Consider the following 21,838-nt stretch of genomic DNA (forward strand, 5'->3'; position numbering starts at 1 on the left):
ACTAGTCTACTTACCTAACACTAACCCTAACACTAGTCCTAGTCCTAACTTTAACCCTAACCCTAGTCCTAGTCCTAACTTTAACCCTAACCCTAGTCCTAGTCCTAACTTTAACCCTAACCCTAACCCTAGTCCTAGTCCTAACTTTAACCCTAACCCTAACCCTAGTCCTAGTCCTAACTTTAACCCTTATCCTAACCCTTATTCAAAACCTAACCCTAACTGTAACCTTAGTAAGTAGTTGCTTAACAACAGATAGTTTGTTGATAGTATGGACTATCCGGACTATCCAAATAAAGTGTGACCAGAAAATCAATCACATGTGAAAATCAATCACGTGAAATTTGCAGATTCACATGTAAGAAAACTACACGTTAAAATTTCACTTTCACATGTGGAATTGCATTTTCACATGTGAAAATTACATTTGAATGTAAATGAAAGCAAAACAGACTCAAAAGTATTGATAGAAAAACTAAAAACATGTTTTTTATTTACATTTACATTTAAGTCATTTAGCAGACGCTCTTATCCAGAGCGACTTACAAATTGGTGCATTCACCTTATGATATCCAGTGGAACAACCACTTTACAATAGTGCATCTAACTCTTTTAAGGGGGGGGGGGGGGTTAGAAGGATTACTTTATCCTATCCTAGGTATTCCTTAAAGAGGTGGGGTTTCAGGTGTCTCCGGAAGGTGGTGATTGACTCCGCTGACCTGGCGTCGTGAGGGAGTTTGTTCCACCATTGGGGTGCCAGAGCAGCGAACAGTTTTGACTGGGCTGAGCGGGAACTGTACTTCCTCAGAGGTAGGGAGGCGAGCAGGCCAGAGGTGGATGAACGCAGTGCCCTTGTTTGGGTGTAGGGCCTGATCAGAGCCTGAAGGTACGGAGGTGCCGTTCCCCTCACAGCTCCGTAGGCAAGCACCATGGTCTTGTAGCGGATGCGAGCTTCAACTGGAAGCCAGTGGAGAGAGCGGAGGAGCGGGGTGACGTGAGAGAACTTGGGAAAGTTGAACACCAGACGGGCTGCGGCGTTCTGGATGAGTTGTAGGGGTTTAATGGCACAGGCAGGGAGCCCAGCCAACAGCGAGTTGCAGTAATCCAGACGGGAGATGACAAGTGCCTGGATTAGGACCTGCGCCGCTTCCTGCGTGAGGCAGGGTCGTACTCTGCGAATGTTGTAGAGCATGAACCTACAGGAACGGGTCACCGCCTTGATGTTAGTTGAGAACGACAGGGTGTTGTCCAGGATCACGCCAAGGTTCTTAGCACTCTGGGAGGAGGACACAATGGAGTTGTCAACCGTGATGGCGAGATCATGGAACGGGCAGTCCTTCCCCGGGAGGAAGAGCAGCTCCGTCTTGCCGAGGTTCAGCTTGAGGTGGTGATCCGTCATCCACACTGATATGTCTGCCAGACATGCAGAGATGCGATTCACCACCTGGTTATCAGAGGGGGGAAAGGAGAAGATTAATTGTGTGTCGTCTGCATAGCAATGATAGGAGAGACCATGTGAGGATATGACAGAGCCAAGTGACTTGGTGTATAGCGAGAATAGGAGAGGGCCTAGAACAGAGCCCTGGGGGACACCAGTGGTGAGAGCACGTGGTGCGGAGACAGATTCTCGCCACGCCACCTGGTAGGAGCGACCTGTCAGGTAGGATGCAATCCAAGCGTGGGCCGCGCCGGAGATGCCCAGCTCGGAGAGGGTGGAGAGGAGGATCTGATGGTTCACAGTATCAAAGGCAGCCGATAGGTCTAGAAGGATGAGAGCAGAGGAGAGAGAGTTAGCTTTAGCAGTGTGGAGCGCCTCCGTGACACAGAGAAGAGCAGTCTCAGTTGAATGACTAGTCTTGAAACCTGACTGATTTGGATCAAGAAGGTCATTCTGAGAGAGATAGCAGGAGAGCTGGCCAAGGACGGCACGTTCAAGAGTTTTGGAGAGAAAAGAAAGAAGGGATACTGGTCTGTAGTTGTTGACATCGGAGGGATCGAGTGTAGGTTTTTTCAGAAGGGGTGCAACTCTCGCTCTCTTGAAGACGGAAGGGACGTAGCCAGCGGTCAAGGATGAGTTGATGAGCGAGGTGAGGTAAGGGAGAAGGTCTCCGGAAATGGTCTGGAGAAGAGAGGAGGGGATAGGGTCAAGCGGGCAGGTTGTTGGGCGGCCGGCCGTCACAAGACGCGAGATTTCATCTGGAGAGAGAGGGGAGAAAGAGGTCAAAGCACAGGGTAGGGCAGTGTGAGCAGAACCAGCGGTGTCGTTTGACTTAGCAAACGAGGATCGGATGTCGTCGACCTTCTTTTCAAAATGGTTGACGAAGTCATCAGCAGAGAGGGAGGAGGGGGGAGGAGGGGGAGGAGGATTCAGGAGGGAGGAGAAGGTGGCAAAGAGCTTCCTAGGGTTAGAGGCAGATGCTTGGAATTTAGAGTGGTAGAAATTGGCTTTAGCAGCAGTGACAGAAGAGGAGAATGTAGAGAGGAGGGAGTGAAAGGATGCCAGGTCCGCAGGGAGGCGAGTTTTCCTCCATTTCCGCTCGGCTGCCCGGAGCCCTGTTCTGTGAGCTCGCAATGAGTCGTCGAGCCACGGAGCAGGAGGGGAGGACCGAGCCGGCCTGGAGGATAGGGGACATAGAGAGTCAAAGGATGCAGAAAGGGAGGAGAGGAGGGTTGAGGAGGCAGAATCAGGAGATAGGTTGGAGAAGGTTTGAGCAGAGGGAAGAGATGATAGGATGGAAGAGGAGAGAGTAGCGGGGGAGAGAGAGCGAAGGTTGGGACGGCGCGATACCATCCGAGTAGGGGCAGTGTGGGAAGTGTTGGATGAGAGCGAGAGGGAAAAGGATACAAGGTAGTGGTCGGAGACTTGGAGGGGAGTTGCAATGAGATTAGTGGAAGAACAGCATCTAGTAAAGATGAGGTCAAGCGTATTGCCTGCCTTGTGAGTAGGGGGGGAAGGTGAGAGGGTGAGGTCAAAAGAGGAGAGGAGTGGAAAGAAGGAGGCAGAGAGGAATGAGTCAAAGGTAGACGTGGGGAGGTTAAAGTCACCCAGAACTGTGAGAGGTGAGCCATCCTCAGGAAAGGAACTTATCAGGGCGTCAAGCTCATTGATGAACTCTCCAAGGGAACCTGGAGGGCGATAAATGATTTTATGTGAGAGCTAATGAATTGTAAATGGACTTTTCAGTGATTTTATTTAATGATAACCGTCACGTCTACTCCCGATCCCGCTCTCCGCCGCTCAACGTCGAACGTTTACTCATTATTAAGCACACCTGCCACCATCGTTACGCGCACCTGCGCCTCATGAGACTCACCTGGACTCCATCACCTTCCTGATTACCTCTCCTATATCTGTCACTCCCTTTGGTTCTTTCCCCAGGCGTTATTGACTCTGTTCCTGTGTTTCATGTCTGTACGCTACTTGTGTTTCTTGTTTTGTTCCATGTTCCATTATTTACTCAAATCACTCCCTGTACTTGTTTCCTGATTCTTAGGGTATATGTTACAAAGATGCAAATAAATGAAACACCTCCCTCTTTCCTGCAATTTTCCACATCTTTGGTTATGTTACCCTGGACTTTGCTTTCACTACCCTTTTCCAGGTGCACCTTTTGGCACATTCATTCCAGCAACATAGTACTCTGCATCCCAAATCTAAATAAATTAAAAATTGGTGTGTAGACAGTGAAATGCTTACTTACGGGCACTTCCCAACAATTGACAGAAATAGTAGAAAGTAAAACGTAATAATAAAAGTTATAATAAATACACAGTGACTAACAATAACTTGAATATATACATGGGGTACCAGTACCGAGTCGATGTGCAGGGCTACGAGGTAATTGAGGTCGACCAAAGGTATGTGGATTCCTGCTTGTCAAACATCTCATTCCAAAATCATGGGCATTAATATGGAGTTGGTCCCCCCTTTGCTGCTATAACAGCCTCCACTCTTCTGGGAAGGCTTTCCACTAGATGTTGAAACATTGCTGCGGGGATATCCATTGCGCCACAGAAGATTAGGCCTGGCTTAAAGTCGACGTTCCAATTCATCCCAAAGGTGTTTGATGGGGTTGAAGTCAGGGCTCTGTGCAGGCTAGTCAAGTTCTTCCACACCAATTTCGGCAAACCACTATTCAATTCTTTATACATTTTTGGTACTTTTTACCACTTTTTCTCCACAATTTTGTGATATTCAATTGTTAGGAGAGTCTTGTCTCATTGCTGCAGCTCCCATACGGACTTGGGAGAGGCGAAGGTCGAGAGCCATGCGTCCTCCGAAACACGACATCGCCAAGCTGCACTTCTTCTTGACACACTACTCACTTAACCCGGAAGCCAGCCGCACCAATGTCTCGGAGGAAACATCGCCCAGCTGGCAACCGAAGTCAGCGTGCATGCGCCTGGCCAGCCACAGGAGTCACTAGAGCGCGATTGGACAAGGACATCCTGGACGACGCTGGGACAATTGTGAGCCGCCTCATGGGTCTCCCAGTCGCGGCCAGCTGCGAGACCATGAAAAACAGCCCTAGTGTCACACCCTGATCTTTTTCACCTGTCTTGTGCTTGTCTCCACCCCCACCAAGTGTTTCCCATTCCCCCCCATTATCCCCTGTGTATTTATACCTGCGTTGTCTGTTTGTCTGTTGCCAGTTTGTCTTGTTTTGTCAGGTCTTACCAGCATGTTTCCCGTTTCTCCTGTTCTCAAGTTTTTGTTTTCTAGTCTTCCCGGTTATAACCTTTCCGCCTGCCCCTTTTGTTATATTAAATATTCTGAGAATCAAACTATCCGCCTCCTGTGTCTGCATCTGGGTCATATCCTGAGGTGTGATAGTACGAACTGGCCATGACTGACCCAGCAGACTCAGACCAGCTTCGCAACGCTGTCTCCTCCCAAGGAGCCAGCATTGGGAGACACGAGGGGCTACTTCAAAACCTTATGATAGGACTCCCGACGTTGGCGGAACGCCAGGATCACATTTTCAATAAATTGCTGGAGCAATTCCGCAGATTATCTAATAGGCAGCAAGTCACTACGGTAACCCTCCAGACTCTCAGTAACCTTGCTACCTGCGGCGCTTCTCCCAAGCCCACCCCGGCTTCCAGAGAACCCTGCTTACCTCCTCCGGAACGCTACATTGGAGGTCCAGGAACCTGCCTGGCGTTTCTCTCCCAATGCTCCCTCATCTTCGAGCTGCAGCCCTCTTCGTTTCCCTCAGATCGCTCAAAGATAGTGTAACTGACAACGCTGATGTCCGGGAGGGTACTCGCCTCGGCTACAGAGGTGTGGGAGCAACAATCCACCATTTGCCTCAGTCTGGAGGAGTTTATGGTGGAGGTTAGAAGGGTGTTCGATTCTCCGTTTTCTAGGAGAGAGGCTGCTCAGAAGCTACTTCAACTGTGTCAAGAGTCAAGTAGTGTGGCAGACTACGCAGTGGATTTTCGCACTTTGGCCGCCGAGAGTGCCTGGAATCCGGAGTCTCTGTTCGACATTTTCCTTCATGGATTATCAGAGGTGGTTAAAGAGAATCCGATGTCACCCGAGTTCCCTTGGGAATCACCGAGGGCTGTCGACTTGCCTTCTCCGGAGCCGATGCAACTGGGCAGGGCTAGATTGTCTCCTGCTGAACGTTTACGCAGACTGAGCGCCAAGAGCTGTCTGTATTGTGGAACTACAGGTCATTACATATCTACCTGTCCATTAAAAGACCAGGCTCATCAGTAGCTACGAGTACGCTGGTGAGCCATACAGGGAGTTTCCAATCCTCCATTACTCGTACCCTTCTCCATGTCATCCTGTTGTGGAAATAGCCAAATCCACTAATTTGAAGGGGTGTCCACATACTTTTGTATATATATAGTGTATGTACATATAACTAGGAATAAAGTGAGATAATAAACAGTAGAAGAAGTGTATGATGAGTCATAAAAGTTAGTGCAAAAAAGGTCAATGCAGATAGCGAAATAGTTCACCAATAGCTACACAGACTAACTATTTAGTAGTTTTGGGGATAGAAGCTGTTAAGGGTCCTGTTGGTTCCAGACTTGGTGCATCGATACCGCTTTCCGTGCAGTAGCAGAGAGAACAGTCTATGACTTGGGTAGCTGGAGTCTTTGACAGTTTTTAGGGACACCGCCTGGTATAGAGGTCATGGATGGCAGGAAGCTTAGCCCCAGTGATGTACTGGGCCGCATGCACTACCTTCTGTTGTGCTTTGTGGTCAAATGTCAAGCGGCTGCCATACCAAGCGGTGATGCAGCCAGTCAAGATGCTCTCAATGGTGCAGCTGTATAACGTTTTGAGTATCTTTTCAGCCTCCTGAGGGGGAAGAGGTGTTGCTGTGCCCTTTTCACGATTGTCTTGGTGTGTTTGGACCATGATAGATCGTTAGTGATGTGGACACCGAGGAACTTGAAGCTCTTGACCCGCTCCACTACAACCTTGTTGATGTGAATGGGGGCGTGCTCGGCCCTTCGTTTCCTGTTCCCCACAATCATTTTCTTTCTCTTGCTGATGTTGAGGGAGAGATTGTTGTCCTGGCACCACACCACACTGGGTGAACAGGGAGTACACGAGGGAACTAAGCACACACCCTTGTGCGGCCCTCGTGTTGAGCATCAGTAAAGTGGAATTGTTGTTGCCTACCTTCACCACCTGAGGTTGACCCGTCTGGAAGTCCAGGACCCAGTTGCACAGGGCGAACTCAGACTCAGGGCCCCGAGCTTAGTGATGAGCTTGGAGGGAACTATGGTGTTGAAGGCTAAGCTGTAGTCAATGAACAGCATTCTTACATAGGTAATCCTTTTGTCCAGATGGGAAAGGGCAGTGTGCAGTGCAATGGCGATTACGTCATCCGTTGATCTGTTGGGGCGATATCAAATCAAATCAAAGTTTATTTGTCACGTGCGCCGAATACAACAGGTGTAGACCTTACAGTGAAATGCTTATTTACAGGCTCTAACCAATAGTGTGAAAAAGGTGTGTGTGTGTGTGTGTGTGTGTGTGTGTGTGTGTGTGTGTGTGTGTGTGTGTGTGTGTGTGTGTGTGTGTGTGTGTGTGTGTGTGTGTGTGTGTGTGTGTGTGTGTGTGTGTGTGTGTGTGTGTGTGTGTGTGTGTGTGTGCGTGTGTGTGTGTGTGTGTGTGTGTGTAGGTAAGTAAAGAAATAAAACAACAGTAAAAAGACATTTGAAAAAAGAGTAGCAAGGCTATATACAGACACCTGTTAGTCAGGCTTATTGAGGTAGTATGTACATGAATGTATAGTTAAAGTGACTATGCATATAAGATAAACAGAGAGTAGCAGCAGCGTAAAAGAGGGGTTGGGGGGTGCACACAATGCAAATAGTCCGGGTAACCATTTGGTTACCTGTTCAGGAGTCTTATGGCTTTTCCGACTGGGTCCTGGACTTCCATTCCGAATAAGCGATCGTTAGTGGCATATGTATTTACGTGAGAAAAGCTTGCCAGGTCCGATAGAGACCCATATTCCTTAGTCTTCCTTCCAAAACCCCTTTCTCTTCTCTCTGAATCTATTGTGTTATAACCAAGCTGTTTTTGTTTAGTCCACTATGGATGGTATTTACTGTATAATGTTATTATGTATTGTATATTCTGTAATTGTTTAATTAGTTAGTAAATAAATAATTAGGCCAATTGGTGTATGGATGATTCATAGTAGAGGCTGGGTTTGTGCAGATAACCAAGAATTTTTACGACGTTCAGATGAGACTGACGGAACGTAATAATAATAATAAATTAATAGAAGACTAATTGATCAGATATCAAAATATCTGAAGAGTTATATTCAGAAAATTATGACTCCGTAAAACCAACATTTTCCGTGGTGCCCCAACTTCCTAGTTAATAAAATTTACATGATTAGTTTATCACGTAATAATAATTACAGAGAATTGATTTGATAAAATAACAGTCTTCACATTTAATGATAAGTCAGAGACACGACACCGGCCGTCATTGAAAATAAGGGATGCCTAGGGATGTTGTCTGGTCCAGCAGCCTTGCGAGGGTTAATATGCTTAAATGTCATACTCATATCGGCCATGGAAAACAAGAGCTCACATTCCTCCTGAGTGGCAGCAACCCGCATCGGAAGGCACTGTGTTCCTTGAAGCAGGCAAAGAAGGTGTTAAACTTGTCCGGGAGCAAAGCATCGGTGTCTGTGACATGGCTGGTTTCCCCTCTGTAATCCGTGATTGTCTGGAGTTCCTGCCACATACGTCTAGTGTCTGAGCCGTTGAATTGCAACTGTTTGCACTTGTCCATGTTCCCTTATTTTTGTTGGCAAAAAACAACCTATATACTTCCATTCATTTGTATGGGTTACTTGAGACGAGTCCCGTGACACTTGTGGGGGTCATAGAGCAAAATGGAGAGTCTCGCCTTTCCACAGTGAGAAGGTGACAGACGCACAAATGTTACAGACACACAGACATGTTAACCTCTCACCATTACAATAATGGGGGAGGTTAGCATTTGTTTTGGGGTATGGTATTTATACTTCTGTAACTTTCTCTATCATCATTATACACGATTCATTCAGGATTATCCGTAATCATGGTAGCATCCGCATTAATGTATAACTGTTTACAAACACATTCTATTCTTATTTACAATACAAGTGACACCAAAATGACACAATACATTATTTTCCATGAAGTTCTATTGGGTACAAAATAATCTCAAACACAACCAAAACAAACAGCAAATGCATCAACCAAGTTTGTAGAGTAACAAGTTTGATGTAATCATTGTGTGCTCGGAATATGGGACCAATGTCACGTTCCTGACCTGTTTTTCCTTTTTCTTGTATTTATTTAGTTGGTCAGGGCGTGAGTTGGGGTGGGCTGTCTATGTGTGATTTTCTATGTTGGGGTTTTGTGTTCGGCCTGGTATGATTCTCAATCAGAGGCAGCTGTCAATCGTTGTCCCTGATTGAGAATCATACTAAGGCAGCCGGGGTTTCACGTGTGTTTTGTGGGTGTTTGTATCTCGTGTCAGTGTTCGTGCCACACGGGACTGTTGTCGGTTTTGTCACGTTTGTTGTTTTTGTATTTGTAAGTGTTCAGTTTTGATTTATTAAATTATCATGAGCACTACCCACTCTGCGTGTTGGTCCGATCCATGCTCCTCCTCGTCTGAGGAGGAGAACGACTTCGACAGCCGTTACAACCAAATACTAAACTTCTGACTAATTTAAAACAAATCTGTCTAAGTGCCTTAGACCGCTGCGCCACTCAGGAGCCTGAGTGCAGGGTTGGCCCTGGTCAATCCCTGGATGGAAGACTAGATGTAGCTGGAAGTGAGGGAAAAACATGTGATGGGAAAAACATGTGAAAAATGATATAACATGTGAAACTTCACACGTGTCTGAAAACCACGTCTGACTTGTGAAAATGTAAATATGTTTGATATAAGGTCACACGTGTCTGAAAACAACGTCTGACTTGTGAAAATGTAAATATGTTTGATATAAGGTCACACGTGTCTGAAAACAACGTCTGACTTGTGAAAATGTAAATATGTTCGATATAAGGTCACACGTGTCTGAAAACAACGTTTTTTTGTGATTTTTTTGTTGTCATAAGGGCTGCATTCCTTTTTACCCAATCACATCAACCACTGTGTAGTGAATTTGCTATAGCTGACAACATATTGTTGTTGTTGACATGTCATGTGGATGTTGTGGATAATGGATATCACAAAACAAAGCCATTTACCTGTGGGTCAACTTGCTCTATCAGTCATTGAGGCATGATCAATTCAATGGAAGGATTATCACTTTACTCTGTTTCAGAATCCGATCTTATCCAAGGTTAGGATGAACATTATTCTTTTGCCCTACATCCTCACACAGTATTTTGTGGAGAAGAAATTGTGAAAAGTGAATAGAGAATGATCAAATTGAATGTGGGGGCTGTTTGACACTGTGTTGATGGATTGCTATTCTCCGTGGCTGGTGGCCTTGACTCCAACATGCAAAACAAAACAATTCCCCTCCACTCTACACTATTTATGTGTGTGTTTGTGTATGTATGTGTGTGATTGTGTATGTGTGTGTGTGTGCAAGTGTGTGTGTGTGTTCTTGGAGAACCCCCTGTGCCAGCAGCCCCTGAGCCTGGTGGGAGTGATGTAGCATGGCTATTAATGCATGAGGATCCTCATACAGAGTATCTAAGGCTGATAACAGCTGGCAGAGTCAGAGGAGAGTGAGTGCTGTGTAATTAATTAAGCTTTAGGCCTCCGAAATTCATTTTGCACACACAAAACCATAGCCCAGTACACAATGCTGCTGCATGTACATTTTCTATAAACATGCTGTATAAACCAATATCTACAAGCACTAAGTACACGTGGGTCTCGTGAATGGAATTATCAATGGAGTCCAAGAGAGTACATGTAGTATTGACTGTTGTAAAATCCAATATCACACCAATGCTGAACATAATCAGGCACGTGCAAAGTGTTGTATCCAAATATGATTACTGTTCACACAAAATAACTGACAAAATGTGGCCCAGATCCAAAATCCAAAACTGGCACATCAGTTCTCCCCTGAAAGAGACCTCGATGTCTTGTCAGAAACCCATTATTCTTTAAAAGTGCTTTCCTCACCATGTTAAATAAACATGCCCCATTAAAAACATTTAGAACCAGGAACAGATATAGCCCTTGGTTCACTCCAGACCTGACTGCCCTTGACCAGCACAAAAACATCCTGTGGCGTACTGGATTAGCATTGAATAGCCCCCGCGATATGCAACTTTTCAGGGAAGTTAGGAACCAGTATACACAGGCAGTTAGGAAAGAAAAGGCTAGCTTTTTCAAACAGAAATTTGCATCCTGTAGCACAAACTCCAAAAAGTTATGGGACACTGTAAAGTCCATGGAGAATAAGAGCACCTCCTCCCAGCTGCCCACTGCACTGAGGCTAGGTAACACTGTCACCACCGATAAATCCGTGATCATTTAGAATTTCAATAAGCATTTTCTATGGCTGGCCATGCTTTCCACCTGGGTACCCCTACCCCGGTCAACAGCCCTGCACCCCCCACAGCAACTTGCCCAAGCCTCCCCCATTTCTCCTTCACCCAAATCCAGACAGCTGATGTTCTGAAAGAGCTGCAAAATCTGGACCCCTACAAATCAGCCGGCCTAGACAATCTGGATCCTCTCTTTCTAAAATTATCCGCCAAAATTGTTGCAACCCCTATTACTAGCCTGTTCAACCTCTCTTTCGTATCGTCTGAGATCCCCAAAGATTGGAAAGCTGCCGCGGTCATCCCCCTCTTCAAAGGGGGAGACACTCTAGACCCAAACTACTACAGACCTATATCTATCCTACCCTGCCATTCTAAGGTCTTCGAAAGCCAAGTTAACAAACAGATCACCAACCATTTTGAATCCCATCGTACCTTCTCCGCTATGCAATCTGGTTTCTGAGCTGGTCATGGGTGTACCTCAGCCACGCTGAGGTCCTAAACGATATCATAACCGCCATCGATAAGAGACAATACTGTGCAGCTGTATTCATCGACCTGGCCAAGGCTTTCGATCTGTCAATCGCCACATTCTTATCGGCAGACTCAACAGCCTTGGTTTCTCAAATGACTGCCCCGCCTGGTTCACCAACTACTTCTCAGACAGAGTTCAGTGTGTCAAATCGGAGGGCCTGTTGTCCGGACCTCTGGCAGTCTCTATGGGGGTGACACAGGGTTCAATCCTCGGGCCGACTCTTTTCTCTGTATACATCAATGATGTCGCGCTTGCTGCTGGTGATTCTCTGATCCACCTCTACACAGACAACACCATTCTGTACACTTCTGGTCCTTCTTTGGACACTGTGTTAACTAAACTCCAGACGAGCTTCAATGTCATACAACTCTCCTTCCGTGGCCTCCAACTGCTGTTAAATGCAAGTAAAACTAAATGCATGCTCTTCAACCGATTGCTGCCCACACCTGCCCGCCCGTTCAGCATCACTACTCTGGACGGTTCTGAATTAGAATATGTGGACAACTACAAATACCTAGGTGTCTGGTTGGACTGTAAACTCTCCTTCCAGACTCACATTAAGCATCTCCAATCCAAAATTAAATCTAGAATCGGCTTCCTATTTCGCAACAAAGCATCCTTCACTCCTGCTGCCAAACATACCCTCATCAAACTGACTATCCTACCGATCCTTGACTTTGGCGATGTCATTTACAAAATAGCCTCCAACACTCTACTCAGCATATTGGATGCAGTCTATCACAGTGTCATCCGTTTTGTCACCAAAGCCCCATATACTACCCACCACTGCGACCTGTATGCTCTCGTTGGCTGGCCCTCGCTTCATATTCATCGCCAAACCCACTGGCTCCAGGTCATCTAGAAGTCTTTGCTAGGTAAAACCCTGCCTTATCTCAGTTTACTGGTCACCATAGCAGCACCCACCCGTAGCACGCTCTCCAGCAGGTATATTTCACTGGTCATCCCCAAAGCCAATTCCTCCTTTGGCCGCCTTTCCTTCCAGTTAGTTCTCTGCTGCCCATGACTGGAACGAACTGCAAAAATCACTGAAGCTGGAGACTCATATCTCCCTCACTAGCTTTAAGCACCAGCTGTCAGAGCAGCTCACAGATCACTGCACCTGTACATAGCCCATCTGTAAATAGCCCATCCAACTACCTCATCCCCATACTGTTATTTTATTTATTTAGCTCCTTTGCACCCCAGTATCTCTACTTGCACACTCATCTTCTGCACATCTATCACTCCAGTGTTTAATTGATATATTGTCATTATTTCGCCACTATGGCCTATTTATTGCTTTACCTCCGTTATCCTACCTCATTTGCACACACTGTATACAGACTTTTTCTATTGTATTATTGACTGTATGTTTGTTTATTCCATGTGTAACTCTGTGTTGTTGTTTGTGTTGCACTGCTTGCTTTATCTTGGCCAAGTCGCAGTTGTAAATGAGAACTTGTTCTCAACTAGCCTACCTGGTTAAATAAAGGTGAAATAAAAAATGTTTTAAAAATTAAAAGATTACCACAAATACGGCCATCATTGGAAAAAATCATTTGTTCTTAACTGACTTGCCTAGTTAAATAAAGGTTACATAAGTAATAAACATTTATAAAAATGTGTCAAATGACATGGAAATACTACTTTATAGACTGGAAATTAGTCTAAGAAGGTACCTTAACATAATGGCAGTGGTATAAAGTCCTTAAGTATAAATACTTTGAAGTACTACGTAGTTTTTTTGAGTTTTGTGCTTTACTTTACTATTTATATTTTTGACAACCTTTACTTTTACTTCACTACATTCCTAAAGAAAATAATATACTTTTTACTCCATAAATTGCCCCTGACACCCAAAAGTACTCGTTACATTCTGAATGCTTAGCAGCACAGGGAAATGGTCCAATTCACACACTTATTGTCACGACTCCTACCGAAGGTGGCTCCCCTTCCTGTTCGGGTGGTGCTCGGCGGTCGTCGTCACCGGCCTACTAGCTGCCACTGATCCCTTTTTCCCGTTTCTGTTGGTTTGGTCTGATTTGTTTCACCTGTTTCTTGTTTAGATTTTTAGTTTGGCTATTTAAGTCGGTAGGCCCGCCTGCTCTTCGTGCTTGTTTATTCCCACTTTGTATGTGTGGTAGTGCAATCTTGGTTTGGTTCCTGTTTTGGATATTTGTTTTATGACGCTCAGTTTGTATATACTATTTTGGCCGGTGCTGATTAAAGCTCTATTCAGAACTTTCTGCCTCCTGCACCTGACTCCGCACCCACTACGCCTAAGATTGTTACACTTATCACATCCCTACTCCCGCTGATCTGACAGACTCACTAAACACATACTTTAACTTTAGATACATAAGTATATTTTAGTAATTAGATTTACTTTTGATACTTAAGTATATTTAAAACCAAATACTTTTACTCAAGTAGTATTTTACTGGGTGACTTTCACTTGTCTCAGCCTCCAGTATTTATGCTGCAATAGTTTGTGTCGGGGGGCTGTTATATCTGGAGTATTTCTCCTGTCTTATCTGGTGTCTGTATGCTCCCTCTAATTCTCTCTCTTTCTCTCTTCTCTCGGAGGACCTGAGCCCTAGGACCATGCCTCAGGACTACCTGGCCTGAAGTCTCCTTGCTGTCTCCAGTCCACCTGGTCATGCTGCTGCTCCAGTTTCAACTGTTCTGCCTACGGCTATGGGATCCTGACCTGTTCACCGGACATGCTACCTTGTCCCGGACCTGCTGTTTTCGACTCTCTCTCTCTACCGCAACTGCTGTCTCTAACTTTGAATGATCGGCTATGAAAAGCCAACTGACATTTACTCCTGACGTGCTGACCTGTTGCACCCTCTACAACCACTGTGATTATTATTATTTGACCCTGCTGGTCATCTATGAACGTTTGAACATCTTGGCAATGTACTGTTATAATCTCCACCCCTCAGAGCCTGGTTCCTCTCTAGGTTTCTTCCTAGGTTCCTGCCTTTCTAGGGAGTTTTTCCTAGCCACCGTGCTTCTACATCTGCATTGCTTGCTGTTTGGGGTTTTAGGCTGGGTTTCTGTATAGCACTTTGTGACATCGGCTGATGTAAAAATGGCTTTATTAATACATTTGATTGATTTATTGATTGATTGACTTCAGTCATTTTCTATTAAGATATCTTTAATTTTACTCCAGTATGACAATTGAGTACTTTTCCCACCACTGCATAATGGAGTTGTATGGAGTGTTGGTCCCCTGGGGTCACACTGGCATGTATGGAGAATATTGGGACAAAGTGGGGTTGGCAGGCACCAGATATAGTAGAGCCTGAGGCTCAGGCTGCATGCCACTTCCCATAGACACTGCAGGTAGGCTGGGATGAGACCTAGTGAAGGCATGGCTTCCTGGCTCAGAGGCAGACCTGGGTTCAAATAATATTGGATTTTTTTTCAAATATTGTACCTGTGCTTGATGAACCTTTCCTGTTGGAATGCAAAGTCTCAAAAGTGCAAACCTCTAACACCTGGCGCTCCATGCAGACTGCATCAAACGCTCAAAGTATATGACAGATTTCAAATAGTATTTGAACCCAAGCCTCCTTAGAGGAGGTCTGAGGGGAGGATGAGCGACATGTAAGTCAAAAGAATGTGCCTGCAAGAGGCATTATATAAGGCTATTAAACTGTCACTGTCTAGAAGGATGCAACCTTTGTTTGCGACCGCTGAAAATCAATTTTTCATGTTTGTTTCTGGCGAGGAAGTAGCACTGTACTATGTCTCTCCTTTGTTAGAGAGCATGGGGAAATGTTTTTGCTCCTTCTTTTTTCTCTCACTCTCTTTTACAGAAAGATACACAATGAAAAACATGTAGCTTGCAAGCAACATTAAAATGGTATAGCCTACGTATAACCACTGCCCCTTACCTATATATTATATGTTGACGTGTGTGTCTGATTTCTATATAATTTGGGGTGTAATGTTTGGGTGACTGTCAATTTAAGTACTTATTTGCATTGAGAATTCAAATGAACATACTGGGAGTCCAGTACACAAACCAGATGTTGATGCATTTTCAGTGCAATTAGGAAAGAACCATTCAGCCGAGTGAAGTTCAATCCAGTATTGTCTGAGTTGAAACCCTGCCAGCCGTAGTGTAGGTGAGAGGGAGTTGATGAGTGAGACCACCTCAGGCTTCTGTGTCCTCTTAACTCCTATTTGTTGTCTCTCTGTGGACACCCAGTGCCGCTTCTAGCCTTTTGGGGGCCCCAAGCGAGATTTGGCCGGGGCTAGCAATTACCTAGCCATCCCCACAAAATGTAGCTGCCATGGGCTAATTGAGGGACATAACAAGTGGAAAACTGCTGATGCACTACCAAATTTCGAAATTGCACCTTGTGTATTCTACTATTCTAACTCTCAACAGTAAGTTGAGACCTTAACTGAGTTCCTTTTTTTGTGTGTGGGGGGTCGGGCCCCCCTAGAGTGTGTGGGGCTCTACACGCAGCGCCTAGTCTGCTTATAGGAAGAGGCGGCTCTGTTGACACCTTCAGATGGAATTGAGATTCAGGCCAACCACTCAATAGAATTCTTACCATTTAAAAACAAATCTTTCCTCCTATTTGAAGATAGTACAAAATTACAATACAATCACTCCAGCTTAATTTAAGATAGCATTATGTTTCCCTCTTCTCTATATACATCACTCTTAAGTGCACACACACCACATGGGAAATGGACTGTCTGACAGATAGCATTAAGCATTTAAAAGTCCCTGTCAACACACCTCTTTCATACACTTAAATACTATGTAACCTTATCATTTATATAACCATATCACTACAGATTAATTGTAGGTGGCATTGTTTGTTTGTTTTGAGCAATATGGTTCAGTTTGTAAAGTAAGTTCAAACCATGGGACAAAGTCTTATGTATGAGTTAAAGTGTATGAGTTCTAGAGATAAAGTGTGATCAGAAAAACACAATAAAACTTTGTAACAGTGGCAAGAGTGCTTGGCAAGAGTACGTTTGAGTGCTCTAGTGTGTTTCCTGTGATCCCTGTTGGGGGTGGATGGTTGCATGTCAACTCAGGATCCTAAAAAGAAAGCCGATGCCCCTTTTGCATGCACGACAACCACAATCTGTTCCTGCTACTGTTCACGCTCATTGCATGGAATAAATACGGCACCTTGTGAATCATGCAAACTGCACTGTCCGTCTTCACCAGAGGAGCGTAAAACAACCCACAGCACGTCTGAGAGTGAAGCTCCGGCTGCTGCTGCATCCTATAAGTACAGCTGAAGGGTGGAGAGGAGTACACTACCTCCTCCTGATTCACTGGAGATACATAATCATCTATTCAGGAATCCTACCTCCAGCTAGAGTTAGTGCGTGCTGGGCCTGGGACACTGGGACCCTTGGGATGCTTTGTGTTGTTTTTGCAATACATTTCAAATTGGCTCAAGGCAATTATACACATAGACCTACCTTTGTTCAAGGCTTTCAAAATCAATGTCTGTTGTTTGGAATAAGGTGTTGTTCGTGTTCATATTGGACCATGTGAGTTGCATTTAGCCGTAATCAGCATGTTAAAACCTTTCATTGCACTATGCCTACCATTTATCCTGCTTAGAGAACCTGTTTACCTCTACAGCCCAACACTTTTCATTGGCAAGGAAAAAACTGATCTCCAGCCCCTTGTGATCTCAATTTCCTGTGGTAGTACCAGTCACTGAGAATTTAACGCATGTCACCGGCTTCAATGATTGGCCCAACAGTCTACAGCCAATGTCCTTCCTGCCACCAATTCATGACCCGTCAACCCCAATACTGCTACCAATCCAACAGCCACACAACACACAACGCAGAACAAATGCCCTGATGTCACAGTCAATCCAGGCATCGCATTCTGCTCTCATAACACTGGCATCCCATTTATCCTGGCATGAGGACAAGACAAATTATGGTATTCAGGAATAACAAGGTTTTTACTCTTTCCCCTGATCCAGAAAATTAAGGATTGTATGCTTTCTACAAGATTAACTAACCAGTATTCATATTTTTGGTTGAATTTGAAATCTCTCTCAAATGCTTGTCGGAAATGTGTGTTTGTCGAGTGTATTGTCTTTACAGCTGTATGCCAACATCCCAAGTGATTGATTCTTCAATGGGAGAATGTAATTATGGTCTGTACCATCACAAAGCTCATAGAACAGCAGTAAGCACTGATGTCTCAGAGGAGATTTCATAAGGTCATTGCTCGATAGCTGGGAATCTCGAGCTCAGAAAACATGTTCCCCTTCATTGTTGTTTAGAAATGTTTATGGGACAGACACACAACTGAAACATTCAGCATTACAGTCCTATATTAGTCCCATCTAATGTGTGTATCTATGCATTGTGTGTCTGTGTACACGGCCATCCCATTAAATTGGGTTTTGTGTAGTTTTAAATAACAATCTCTGTAGTTTTAAATGGTGTTCTGTGTAGTTTTTAATGGTGCCTTGTTTAGTTTTAAAAGGCGCTCTGTGTAGTTTTAAATGGTGCCCTGTTTAGTTTTAAATGGCGCTCTGTGTAGGTTTAAATGGCGCTCTGTATAGTTTTAAATGGTGCCGTGATTAGTTTTAAATGGCATTCTGTGTAGTTTTAAATGGCTCCCTGTGTAGTTTTAAATGGCGCTCTGTTTAGTTTTTACTCTAAAGGACTAGAGCTACAGTGCCTTGCAAAAGTATTCATCCCCCTTGGCGTTCTTCCTATTTTGTTGCATTACAACCTGTTATTTAAATAGATTTTTATTTGGATTGCATGTAATGGACATACACAAACTAGTCCAATTTGGTGAAGTGAAATGGAAAAAAATTACTTGTTAAAATTTTTGGGGAAAAAATACAAAACGGAAAAGTGGTGCTTGCATATGTAGAATATGCAGAATATGCAGAATCTGCAACACCACTAAGCAAGGGGCACCACCAAGCAAGCGGCACCATGAAGACCAAGGAGCTCTCCAAACAGGTCAGGAACAAAGTTGTGGAGAAGTACAGATCAGGGTTGGGTTATAAAAAAATATCAGGAACTTTGAACATCCCACGGAGCACCATTAAATCCATTATAAAAAAATTGAAAGAATATGGCGCCACAACAAACCTGCCAAGAGAGGGCCACCCACCAAAACTCACGGACCAGGCAAGGAGGGCATTAATCAGAGAGGCAACAAAGAGACCAAAGATAATCCTGAAGGCGCTGCAAAGCTCCGTAGCGGAGATTGGAGTATCTGTCCATAGGACCACTTTAAGCCGTACACTCCACAGAGCTGGGCTTTACGGAAGAGTGGCCAGAAAAAAAACATTGATTAGAGAAAAAAATAAGCAAACACATTTGGTGTTCGCCAAATGGCATGTGGGAGACTCCCCAAACATATGGAAAAAGGTACTCTGGTCAGATGAGACTAAAATTTAGCTTTTTGGCCATCAAGGAAAACACTGGCGCAAACCCAACACCACCCATCACCCCGAGAACACCATCCCCACAGTGAAGCATGGTGGTGGCAGCATCATGCTGTGGGGATGTTTTTCATCGGCAGGGACTGGGAAACTGGTCAGAATTGAAGGAATGATGGATGGCGCTAAATACAGGAAAATTCTTGAGGGAAACCTGTTTCAGTCTTCCAGAGATTTGAGACTGGGACAGAGGTTCACCTCCCAGCAGGACAATGACCCTAAGCATACTGCTAAAGCAACAGTCGAGTGGTTTAAGGGGAAACATTTAAATGTCTTGGAATGGCCTAGTCAAAGCCCAGACCGTAATCCAATTAAGAATCTGTGGTATGACTTAAAGATTGCTGTACACCAGCGGAACCCATCCAACTTGAAGGAGCTGGAGCAGTTTTGCCTTGAAGAATGGGCAAAAATCCCAGTGGCTAGATGTGCCAAGTTTATAGAGACATACCCCAAGAGACTTGCAGCTGTAATTGCTACAAAAGACAGCTCGACAAAGTATTGACTTTGGGGTGGTGAATAGTTATGCACATTCAAGTTTTCTGTTTTTTTGTCTTATTTCTTGTTTGTTTCACAAGAAAAAATATTTTGCATCTTCAAAGTGGTAGGCATGTTGTGTAAATCAAATGATACAAACCTCCAAAAAATGAATTTTAATTCCAGTTTGTAAGGCAACAAATTAGGAAAAATACCAAGGGGGATGAATACTTTCGCAAGCCACTGTACTAATATGACATCCATGTTGGGTTACTCCTCCGTCATTGCTTTATGATTGGAGCAGCTAGGCCAGTTAGCTGCTTTCAGTACCGGCGCAATCAATCTTTTCAGGAAAGCATATGATCAGGGGCGTCTAAACCACAAAGGCTCACGAGAGAGCAGTAACTCCAATCAGGCTCACAGCTTTCTCCAAATAACTCTCACTAAAGTGGAGATTTAACATGGAAAAGAACAGAACCCAATAAGCATTTAGTCTACTGTATGTTGTGCTGACATTACATTCAAAGAAAAACATGTAATTAACACACAAAATATACTTTTAGTAGTCTAAAAATACAGTAGGAGGATGTACTGTATAAAACCTTTGAAATTGTGCATTCGGGGCTATATTGTGACAGTGTCTTTTAAACCAGGCATTATTGCTGCCTCAATAGCCTATGTAGGCATCAGGACACGAACATGGAATTTTCTAATGCCCTGGGATTTGATTGGGCTATATTAAAGCCTAAAGGTTGCACTCCGCATCAATGAAAGAAATTATGTTTAGTCATATTTCAAGTATTTATTAGTTTTATCACATTTTATGTTATATATTTATTTAAAACATTTTCTATTCTTGTAATACCCTGGGATTTGGTTGGGCTGTATTTGTCCACATGTTATAATGCCCTGGGATTTGGTTAGGCTGCATTTGTCCACATGTTATAATGCCCTGGGATTTGGTTGGGCTGCATTTGTCCACATGTTATAATGCCCTGGGATTTGGTTGGGCTGCATTTGTCCACATGTTATAATGCCCTGGGTTTTGATTGGGCTGCATTTGTCCACATGTTATAATGCCCTGGGTTTCGATTGGGCTGCATTTGTCCACATGTTATAATGCCCTGGCATTTGGTTGGGCTGTATTTGTCCGCATGTTATAATGCCCTGGGTTTTGATTGGGCTGCATTTGTCCACATGTTATAATTCCCTGGGATTTGGTTGGGCTGTATTTGTCCACATGTTATAATGCCCTGGGATTTGGTTAGGCTGCATTTGTCCACATGTTATAATGCCCTGGGATTTGGTTGGGCTGCATTTGTCCACATGTTATAATGCCCTGGCATTTGGTTGGGCTGTATTTGTTCACATGTTATAATGCCCTGGGATTTGGTTAGGCTGCATTTGTCCACATGTTATAATGCCCTGGGATTTGGTTGGGCTGCATTTGTCCACATGTTATAATGCCCTGGCATTTGGTTGGGCTGTATTTGTTCACATGTTATAATACCCTGGGATTTGGTTGGGCTGCATTTGTCCACATGTTATAATGCCCTGGGATTTGGTTGGGCTGCATTTGTCCACATGTTATAAGGCCCTGGGATTTGGTTGGGCTGCATTTGTCCACATGTTATAATACCCTGGGATTTGGTTGGGCTGTATTTGTCCACATGTTATAATGCCCTGTGATTTGGTTGGGCTGCATTTGTCCACATGTTATAATGCCCTGGGTTTTGATTGGGCTGTATTTGTCCACATGTTATAATACCCTGGGATTTGGTTGGGCTGTATTTGTCCACATGTTATAATACCCTGGGATTTGGTTGGGCTGCATTTGTCCACATGTTATAATACCCTGGGATTTGGTTGGGCTGTATTTGTCCACATTTAATAGCACATACTATATCATACTCACGTGTGACTGAGCGATGAATCAAAGGTGGTGTAGCGAGAATTACTGTCCTGACACTGACATCAAATGTTGAATACAAGAAGCAGTTGACCTGCTTTACCACTACTAGTGCGTTGGAAATAGAACAGCCACTGAGGAGTGCTGCACGCTCAGTTAAAAGCACGCTCAGTTAAAAGCACTGGCACAGCTCTCTTTGCAAAGCCTTGACAAGATTCACTATGCAGCTTTTGAATGATTCTCTCCTATGTATACTTCCATTCACAATATCCATAACTCAGGCTTCCTGAAAACAAAAGTACCGGTAGTCCAATTTCAATTCAGCACAATTTCATAGAGATTGTAATCACCCGAACCAAAAGGAGGAGAATCGTTTGTTGGTAAATTAACTCATATATCAGCATGAGAGTTATTGGAGCTGAGGTGGACCCAAGAGTAAATATT

At 44.3% G+C, this 21,838-nt stretch overlaps 1 protein-coding gene across 2 annotated transcripts in view; it reads right to left on the reverse strand.

Moving 5' to 3' along the window:
* Nucleotides 1-21,838, reverse strand: part of LOC139557460 (chemokine-like protein TAFA-1) — a 43,030-nt gene that overhangs the window by 17,764 nt on the left and 3,428 nt on the right. The window lies entirely within an intron of this gene.

The sequence above is a fragment of the Salvelinus alpinus genome, chromosome 28 (genome assembly GCF_045679555.1).
Source record: "Salvelinus alpinus chromosome 28, SLU_Salpinus.1, whole genome shotgun sequence".
Taxonomy (NCBI): domain Eukaryota; kingdom Metazoa; phylum Chordata; class Actinopteri; order Salmoniformes; family Salmonidae; genus Salvelinus; species Salvelinus alpinus.